This window comes from Sander lucioperca, chromosome 5 (genome assembly GCF_008315115.2).
Source record: "Sander lucioperca isolate FBNREF2018 chromosome 5, SLUC_FBN_1.2, whole genome shotgun sequence".
In the NCBI taxonomy this organism is placed as follows: domain Eukaryota; kingdom Metazoa; phylum Chordata; class Actinopteri; order Perciformes; family Percidae; genus Sander; species Sander lucioperca.
Genome location: NC_050177.1, coordinates 22873542 through 22884762, shown reverse-complemented (window position 1 = coordinate 22884762; position 11221 = coordinate 22873542).

The window sequence follows — 11221 nt, the reverse complement described above, 5'->3', positions numbered from 1 at the left end:
GCATGAGGAGGAGGAGCCAGGCTGTTGTGGCTGTGTATGGTTCTTCGACACGCTACTGAGGCTCCTGTTTGTGAAATGAATACATTGTTAAATTGCCAATATGTCTCGTTTCTTCAAACTTCAATCATCCAATCCACCAAACACCAAACGAGTCAATGGCAGAATAAGCTGTTTGGCATTGGCAGAGAAGATTTGGCAAATTTTTCATGGGCAACCCACATACTCAGCACTGCTGCTCATCCCACAAATGCATGTTCCTTACAAATGGGGCACCATTTGAAAGGGAACTAAACAGGCTTTCCAACGGTATAAGATATATTTCCAAAAAGCATTGTTACCACAGAGAAATAATCTACCAAACACAAATTTCCTTACTTTTTCGGCTAAGTTTACTAACAAAATATATATATATATATATATATATATATATATATATATATATATATATATATATATATATATATATATATATATATATAAAAATAGTGATTGGCCGCAGTAGGTTTTTGAAATTCTCGTTTATGGGAAATTGTACACCCCCCCCCCCCCATGACATTTTCCCATTCAAAGCGCTGATTTTCACCCGAAAAGCGACTAGTTTGCAGGTATGTAATTCATTTAGAAGAGAATCTGCAGATTAGTCGATCGTGAAACTAATTAGTTAAAGCACAAATCTTTAATGACGGCTGAAAAGTCTTTTTCTTCAATTCATTTTTACAGGTTCTGAGGAAATCAGCTCCACCATTCTCCCATCCTACGAATAATAAGTGAATGAATGAGTTTAACTTTTCAGAAGGAAGTGCATTTGAAGACGAAAGATTCACTCAGGATTTAATATGCCAATGTCAGTATGAGGCCTAATTACTCTGTATAGGAACATGCTAAACAAGTACACATATGTAAAGCACACTAATCCCCTCTCCTCTTCCAGTTTCCTCTGTCTTTATGCCTTCAGTGTTTCAGTTTTTGCAATCAATTTAAACTGCTGTTGCTATCAACCCTGTCCCAGCAGCCAGAAACTAATTTCTTTTGTGCACATTCAGGCTGTCTCTCATTTCTGATCACCAAACTGCTTCATTAACCTCCTTCCCAAACTAGAAGGTAATTAAGTGAACAGCTGTGCACTATCTGAAAACTCATCATACTGTCGCTATCCTCCGCGAGAACGCCAGCGTGGAACCCGCCATCACAGGTGCACAGTGTGTAGACAGCTTAGTCTCACCTCTCCACAGCCATTTACACTACAGCTGCAGGTCAAACGCCACCTCTTCAGACAATCAATCAAAACTCATTTACGTTTAATGATCTCACCAACCAACTCATCACAATTTCACATCATTACAAAAAGTTGTTTTTAATCAATGTTAAACACTTAGGCTTGTTGCAACTTGTAAAAATTGAACTGAAATGAATTATTGTAAAAGATAGCCATCAGTGGTGAGACTGCCAGACGTTATGAGAGAGGGAGTGTGGAAGCCAGCCAAATCCAAGTTTTTTTAATAACTGGGAAGTAATCTGGGTGATTTGTGCATCCATTCGTCATTTGGCCAGTCATTCTAACCATCCTTATTTAGTGCCGATGGGGTCCGCACAATTAACCCAGAGGAATATGGCCTCCTCGTCCCATCGCCTGGAATCTTCCCTCCCTCAGCTTTTCCTCTGCTGATCTCACCATCCAACATTTTATATCACCAATGAGTAATTATCTTTATCAAAGTGCTTATGATAATTACAAATACTGCTGCAAGATTAGTAGAATAAATTTGCACTAGGTCTTAGCACTCTCATAAGCTAAAAAAAAAAAAAAGAGCAATATTAGACACCTATCCAAAGAGGCCAGATCATCTGTGGCTAAAATTGCAGGTGATTTTGATGACCATATATAGTAGGTGGACACCTTCCAACATACATGAGCAGCTTTTAGAGGTGTGTGAACAAAATTGATTCGCGATTCTTAGGTTTTAAAATCGAAAAGAAAATGCAATAACATTAGTTAATAACTTTAGGTTGACAAAACGAAAAAGGCGAAATCCAACTGTAAGGGAACAGTGTAGCATCCAGACCATGTACAGCGATCACACACACCAGAGTTATTAATTAATCACGCTAAAAAAACAAGTGTGTTAAAAGAAATTTGCATTCGTTTGTTAAGGCGTTCATTTTGACAGCCCTATTCATGATACTTTCTCATCTCTTCATTTTAATACTTAGTAATATACAATGTTTTGAATAGTTAAATAAATAATGCTACAAGATAGAAGGCTTCAAATAGACCCTGTGATCAGTATCGGCCGATACTGCTTCCAGCGACCAGAGATCAGCCCCAAAACTCTGATAGGAGTACTAAACACATACTACTAAGTACCAGTAGTAGTCCTCACAAGCATTTTAGCACTGTTTCAGAGTAATCTCTGGTGGCATGAGCGTGCCAGTGTTGTGCCAAGTTTTGCATCCCTGCCGAGAATAACATCCACCTTACGGGCAGCAACAATAATTTCTGCCAAATAATTCATGTCCCTTAACACTTATCACCGTTGAAAATTGCACCAACATCGGGGGAAGCAAGAAAATTCTACTCTACTGAGTCTAATAAAAACTAAACGTTCTAAAGATGTGACCATAAATATAGATAATTTATAGTGCTGTCAGTTAAACATGTTATTAACGGTGTTAACGCAAACCCATTTTAACGGCGTCAATTTTTTTATCGCTAGATTAACGTTCTTTTTGGCCTAGCAAACTTTGTAATGTTTTTCACATGATGTTGCAACAACTAGTAACGTTAGAAAAACTACAACACCACACCGGATCTAGCTAGACCAGAAACACAACAACAGGCACGCTGCACACACTTGTTTGGGCGAGCCGGCAAAAGAGTAGTAGGCTAACGTTACGTTTTGAGTGGATGGCGAGTGTGAGACGCCAAAATGGGTGCCAATAAGATTCTGAATGGAAAGTTTACTTTTAAAGTTGTCGGGGGACAGTAGTTTCACGCATACACAGCCTGTATGACACGGAGAAAGCAGCCCAACTGGAACTGCTGCAAACGCTGTCTCATTAACCGGTGATCACTGGACGTCAGTGAGTAATCAACATTATTTAGGAGTTACTGAACACTATATTGACTATGTATATCAGCATACGGTTTTAGGACTGTGTTGTTTGTATCGTTTTGACTGTTTTTGTCATTTGGGACATTGTCCACCCCTTTTTCTGTCCAGGAGAATTGTTGCCTTCCTTATTAGAAAAACGATTTTTGGACCATTTAGTTTGTACTGTATAAGCAAAGTGTTAGTGTTACATCTCAGTTAGGTTAGGTACTTGTAGGAATTGTGCAATAATGACAGATTCACACATTTTTCTTTTGTTTACAGTAAATAAATAATAATCAAGTTCATAAAGTAACTTTCTTTGCATTCATTTGATTCCCAATTAAGATACACTAGTAAGAATGGCTTTCCATTGTTAATATGTACTTAAAAACAGTTCTGAAATGCCAAATAATTGAATTTTATTCATGTGATAAAACATGCGATCATCGTGATTAACTATAGAAAATTGGTGATTAATCACGTTTAAAAAAAAATATCGTTTGACAGCCCTAATAATTTATCATCATTAATGAACAAGACAAAGCAGTTCATATTCTTTTTTTTAAACATACTTTTCCTTGAAAATAATTACTTTCCCTTGTGGATGCAATTCTCAGCAGGGATGCAGGACTTGGCCCAACACCTATAACTCCACTGGACACGGGAATCGTCTCCTGCACATGTAGGCAGTAGTAGCATTATAAAATGCAGAATGTAACTGCACAACAGCTGCTAACATCGACAACAAGGTCAGAAACGACTGTTATGGGCGCCTGGGTAGCTCACCTGGTAGAGCAGGTGCCCATATATAGAGGTGTACTCCTCGACGCAGCGGCCAGAGGTTTGACTCCACCCTGCGGCCCTTTGCTGCATGTCGTTCCCCCCTCTCTCCCCTTTCATGTCTTCAGCTGTCCAATGTAAATGGGGGCCTAGAATGCCCAAAAAATAATATTTAAAAAAAAGAAACGGCTGTTATACTTTATGATTGATAAAACCCGGTAGTCAAGGCTGATGTTGTTTATTTTCTTCCGGGAAAGGGTCAAGTGATAGGGGCACGACAAATCAGGAAAGGACCCATCATGACTGATTAGACCCAATCAGGGAGCAAAAGTGGGTGTCTGCATCATCGTTTCCAAAGGTCTCCATTTCTGCTTGTCCAAACTACAACCCTGGAGTTTTAAAAGTAAAACGGGGTCAGCAGCATTTCCAAATGTCTGTTCGAGGGGCTCGGAACGCTGGTGTAGTGTGGACGCCAGGAGTAAACGTAGCCAAAGTTATGCGTCGCTCTCTCTGCTCGGGGCATCTCAGGTGCTGCAAGCATATCACTCTGCCCAAGTAGCAGAAGTAGCAGTGCTTCGCCATTCTGAGAATATAGTTCCCAGTTTATATACGGTTAGAAGATGTCTGTGTCTCATGTGACCTTGTTATTTGTACACGCTGCGACTATACAAATCACACCATGTAAATAGGAACATGTTGGCGTTATTTTGTCACTTACTGGGAGCAGTAGGCTAGATGGAGCCGATTACCTCCAGGATCTGTGCTAAGCTAAGCTACCGGTGGAGCCGTCAGACAGAGTCACAACACGCACGGAGATGAGAAGGGTATGTATGGACTTATCTAACTCTAGGGGATACGGTGAATAAGACAAAGTCCCAATAAGTCGGCATGTTCCTTTAAATAACATAACACTAATTAAAAGCTGTCCTCACAGAGATATATACGGTAATTTCCCTGTGAATACAAAGAAACCCAATAGAAGGCTCTCGTCTTAGTCTAGGTGTTATGGTATACATATAATGACAGTATTGAAATAACCCTTGCACCAGGTGACTCCTCTCCAAGGTTAAGAATGCCCTGTGCAAACATAAAATCACACAATTCAAAAGTGACATGTTTTCATAACAGCTGAACGCGTTGAACAAAACACTGACACGACCAATCATAGAGGCTAAATGTAAATGTTGATAGACAAAAGGCCTGGCAGTGCTTAATTTTCAGCGAGGACACATAATGGGAATAAATTAGGGTGTTTTCTTAGTCAAATGACCTGGGGAGTGCTGGTGATTTGAATGGCTGGTGTTCTTCAGGCATTGATAGATGGAAGGTGAAGACAAGGGTGAGCAGGCTGTGGAGGTATTACAGGGAGGGGAGGATGGTGGCGGTGGAGTTTCAAAGGGCGTGGGCACCTTTGGACTCATCCTTCCCTTTATTCCACCCTCTCTCTCTCTGTTGCTGACAGGCTGCTGACTGACTGAGTCGGGGAGATGAGACATGGGTTCATCACGCTTTGTGTGGCCTTGGGGCTTTTTTCTCCTCACATAAGATGGCTCATGTGCTTGCGTTGCCATCTTAAGCTGTTGTTTTACAGCCCGGACATTTTTCTCTTTTACGACCTACTTGAGAGCAACAGCTACAACCCTCCATCTCCATTTATCTTTTTATTTGATATGTTTGTATTTTAACCAATTCAATTAAAGTAGATACATGGAGGGATCGTTAAAGACAGGACAGCATCATATGACTGGCCTGAGGTTGCATGTTATTTGCCGTATATTTTTTGATCGTGTCCAGAGCTTGTTCTATTGATTATTATTTTTCTCCCCCTCAAAAAAGACTAATGAGCCCAGAGAATTCTACTGGAAAGGTTAATACAATATTGAAATGTCAGGAGATTAATGATATTGTTCTTTCTTCCTATGGTCCTGTAGGAGAGGGTGACAAATGTCTTGCCCTTTTCACTCCGTTCCTCCCCATTTGTGATCTTTTTCTCTCTTCCTCTCTGTCTCAGTTTCTCTTCCATTCTCTATGTCCCTTTTTTCCCCTCCCTTTTTGTCTTCCTCGTTCTCCTCCACTGACCATGGTCTCCAGATGCCAAGGACTTCTCCTCATCACGGCTTGTGTATGCTGTAGCAGTATATATGTAGTATATATGGCGTGACACAACACAGGATATGGGCTGTGCTGTACACTGTGTGCGGTTGTCAGTCAATGAATAGCACTGATCTATCTTCATTAGCGGTGAGATTTCAATAAGAGGAGTTTACCTTCTGTCAAGAGCAGAGACTCTTCCTAATGCACCGGACCATCAAACTGTATATTGTTACTTTTCAGCTTAGTCGTAGAGAGTGAAACACTTCTGTCTTTCAAGAGATACAAAAATCCTCCTCTGTGTTTTGGTCTTCGTGGTGCAGATGTTCACGGGTCTTATGTGTTCACTGCTTCTATAGTGCACATCTTGACTCCTCCCATGCTCCTGCAGCACCCTGGCATGGGGTCCAAGTTTTAATCAACTCTGCATAATTGGAGTGATTCCCTGTCTTGCTGTATATTTCAATCCATCTGTATAATTACGGTGAATTAAAAAGTCTTTGTCAGAAGGAATGGGGAGGGAGAAGCCTCACCCATACCCCCTCCACCCTCCTCACTGTAGCTCACACAATTACACATCATCATGAGAGAAAGAGGAAATTACCTCTTTTGTTATCTCATTTTTCACTGGTGGTGGCTAAATGCGCATGAGCGTCAACAATAATCAATGCATCAAGTAAACTTGTGCACCTAACATCTCCTATATCCATTTCAATATTACAGATTAACCAATTAGCTTCGCACTTCACAAAAAAAACAATGGCGGTTGCTCTTCAAGGTCTTTAGGACTGGTGGTAGAGGAACAGCAGGCAATTGTGAGCCTTCTCCCTGCTATGGGCGCTTTTGGCCATCCATGCATCAGTGCAGTAATTGCATCGATGAGGAGAAAAGCAGTGGCTTGCAGGCGAGCATGGGTCATCATCACTCTGTGTGAAGCTACCAGCCCTAAGGTAGGCCATTACTGCAGTGTGTCAATAGCTGATGCTGTTTTATGATAGAGGCCAAACGTTAGACCTCCCAGGGTAAAGTGATCACTTCCTGCCTCCAGGTTAAAGGTTCAGGCAATTACAAGGCTGTCAATTTATCATCTGTCTATACAAGGTGATCCTCTGAATTGGTCGAATAAGATCTCTCACTGCCAGCAACTGAAACAGAAATGGAGATGCAACCATTGTGTCTTTCCCCTACTCACCATTCTTGGCATTGCTCCTTTGATACTGTCATTGGCATCCCAGTCCTAGGCCGATCCCTGGTCTATGTCTCTCTCATTTCCTCATCTCATCCATCCTTCAGCAGGCAGCTACTATCTCTTCCTTTATATAGCAGACATCTGCCATATAGAGCATGGCCAAATCACTTTACTATCCTGCAGGGGAAACAGTCCTCCAATAACTTCCACCTCCATCCAGGAAGTCCTGCATTAACCATGAAGCTAGTTTGCCAACTCATAAGGTTTCATTCATGTTATCAGACCTGCCAGATCCTTTGAATTATTGCTATTCTACAGTGTGGCTCTTTCCTTTCTTGTCTTGAATTCAAGCCAGTCATTGTTTAGCATTGAGGTTGCTGTAGTGTTTATGATGTAGTTCACAGGAGATATCCTGTACAAATGACGCATATAAAAAGGCACTAAAAACAATACCACTGTCATTGTGAAAATTATAATGATCGTAGTTGTAGGTTTAATAACCATTTGTTGTTGACTGTACAGTAGATTTATTCCATGATAGAAGCCTGATAACCATGCTATGTGTGCCTTCCTTTGTCCATAATTGAATCTAAGCCATCTTTATCTGCATTTACTGTCCAGTCCCTAAAAGGCTTTTATTCTGAAACAGTTGTCTCCCAGTCCTCAGCCCTTTATGAGGCCTTCTCCCAATTTTGACGTCACTACCTCTTCTCTTTTGACCCTCGCCCCATCTTTTCCTCCTTTTCATCTCTCCATCATTGTCCCTCTGCCTCTAACTTGCCTGCAATTGCTGCTTTTCCTTGCACAATGTTTGCGACAGACAATTTATACAGTGACAGGATGAATCTATCTCCGGAATGACTGACAAGTGCTGCTCTGTCTCTTACCAGCTCCCTGACTCACTCAGTCGTACCTGCAGCCCTGGGCTCTATTTGACTCCATCAAACGTTTTTGCCTCATTAAAGTTTGCCTGGAATTTGGCAGACGTGAACTCATTGCGTGGAATGAGAAGCATATCACAAATTCTTCAGAAATGAGTTTGTGACATGCTTCATCTAGGATTGTTGATTCTAACTTACTGGAGCTAAAGTTATGTCTTCATTATATCTTGGTACATGTTATCATCATATTAACTGGTTATTATGGAAGATATAATTAGTTACAATTGAATTTAAAGCAAGATTTACTTAAAAGGGAGGGCAAAATGTGTTTACTTTAAAAACAACTGATCAGTCTGTCAAAGTGATTAATCCACCAATCAATCATTTAAGTCACTTGTCAAGCAAACAACAATTGTCAATTACAAAACATTCTCTGGTTCCATCTTCTCTAATATGAGGATGTGCTGCTTTTCTCTGTTGCAGTTTTCTAGGATTGCAAACTCAAATATCTTTGGGTAATGGACTGTTTTGCCGACAAAGAAAGCAATTTGAAGACGTCTCCTTGCAATGAATTGCAATGGGTTATTGTCACTATTTTCTGACACTTTATAGACAAATTGAGTAATTGAAAAAAAACAATCAACAGAATAGTTAATGAAAATAATCATTTTTTAATCCTTAATGTCCTTTGTGTGATTTGTGTGACAGTAACGATGTCAAGAACCACTTAAAAACTTTTAATGTACTCATCATAACACTATCTGAAACCCAATAAACGTCCCATCACGTCCCCTGTGTCACAGATTCAGCTTCTGTTGGACCGGTCCCTCAGCTAGGCGAGAACAAAACATCCATTGGATGTGACTCCAAGTTCACATGCATTAATGTTTTACTCAATGCTACTGGTTTACTTTTCAGTTATATCAAGATCGGCCATGACTTCCTCGCTACCCCTATCCTCTGTGAGTCCAGGCATGAGATTTGTGCAGCCAGCAGAAACGGCAAAACTGCAGTGTGCTTGTGCAGTAGCAATAAAGAGCAAAACAAGCTGTAAGTGGAGTACACTGGGATATGGTGCCTTAAAAGTCTGCTCAAACTTTGATTTACACAGCTCGTCAAAGCACCACACTATATTTGATAACCTAATGTTCTGTCTTTTCTGCTGTACATGCTCTTAATCAGTCATGTAATGAACTACGCTGGTACTACTGTTAAGAGTCATTATATATCAACCCAATTAGACACAGTGCATCCATGCTACAGCTTTATCTGATTACAAGACCAAGAAAAAGATTAAAAACTTCACATTTTACATAAGTAGGCCGTTCTGTTCAGAAACCAGTTATCTCCTTGAGGACACAGAGTCGAAGTAAATTTGTGCAAATATTTTTCTTGGAAAGAGGACAAATCACATTTTTTGTCACAAGTTGTGTTTTTCCAATTTGTGTTTGTAATTAGAGTGTGCAGCACCCAGACATCTAGCGGATAATCTGGCCTTTCTGTATTAGACGGGAAGTGGACCGTGAAAGTAATTGGTGAGTGTAGCACAAATTGGATCTAAGCATGAGGCGATTTTTATTCCTCTGAGGCAATATTTGCAAAGCGATTAGAACAATGCTGCTGCTGCACATTTTCAAAAGCTTTATTACATATGTGTAACGTTTATGATCGAATGTTAACAGGTCCAGTAATCAACCCCAAGGTGGGAGGTAGTATGTGAAGCTTCCAGTCAACTGGGAGGAAGAGAAAAACCGGTAGTTTACAACCGTGGCTTTGGCTGCTTTAAAAAGGGGAACAAATAAATAATGCAAATGAAAAACACTCAACTGTTTCAAAACTGTTCCAATTAGGATTCTTATTAGATGCCTCTAAAATAAACTGCCAAATCAACCACAAAAAATATGGATTACAGAGTTGTTTTCTAAGAAATACATCCCACAGAGAGACGTTTTATTTCTGTTCTTGTTGGGAGAACCGTTTCACCCAAAGTTGTGTGAGCCACTTACAAATAACATGATTAGAGACAAATTCATTACCAAGTAACACGTAATGAGATCTTGAGCAGGTAACTACTGGGGGTTCAGTAAGCCAGCCAGAGTCATCCTGCTGTGACCCTGGCATCAAAAGCATAGACGCAGATGCTTCCTGCTGATAAATAGGGTTTTATCACTTTGGTAGAATCCTGGCCAGTATGCCTGGCTGAATGCTCAACAGAACTATTGTGTGGTTGGGGAGTGAGGACAGTTGGGAAGAGGTTTTACTCTGAGGACAAGGACGGGTGGGAGAACTGATGTCATTAGAAGCATAAAGGTTTTGTGCCAACAAAAAGGTGGATATAAGCTCCTTCATAGATATATAGAGGCACAGGGGCTTCAGGAATATGCTGCTGGTTCAGGATCAACACGTTTCAGGTAGCAGAGGGCTTGAAATCAGCTGCAACTAACAATTGTGTTAATTCCCTGTTGATTATAACTATTTAATTGACATCATATATCATATATATATATATATATATATATATATATATATATATATATATATATATATATATATATATATATATATATATATATCACATTACATTTTCCCACAGCCCAATGTGACATCTTAAAAATTGTTTCTTTGCGTCTGAGCACAGTAAAAAAAAAAAAAAACCAGGAAATAATAGCACAATTGCACATTTCAAAAAGCTGGAAACAGAAAGTGTTGAGCGTGTTTGCTTTATCAGTGACTTAAACAATTAATCTATCATTTATATTGTTGTCAATTAATTTTGTCAAAAGAGAAGTGGACTGGAATTTTAAGGTCAATAAAAAACAGATGATGATATAGGCTGCTCAGACAATATTCCCTTGAGTTTGGTTATTAAAGAATTGTGACCAAGATATGCACTGAGCAGGGCATTTTGTATTTGAAAAACAAACGTCAGTGCTCACAGGTTGGACATACTGTGTACTGGCAATATTGTTTCTAAAATAGCCTACCAAATATTTTGTACTGAAATTTGGTTTTACTTTTCGGCTTACATACAGATATACAGTTTATTAGGCACACCTCCCTAAAACTAATGCAGTGTGCAATGCAACAGCTCTACAATACATTTTGTGAAAGATATACTGTTCAGTCTTAATAAAAACTGCTTCAGAGAAGTGTTGATTCAAGTTAATGGACAAGATTAAATGTTAACA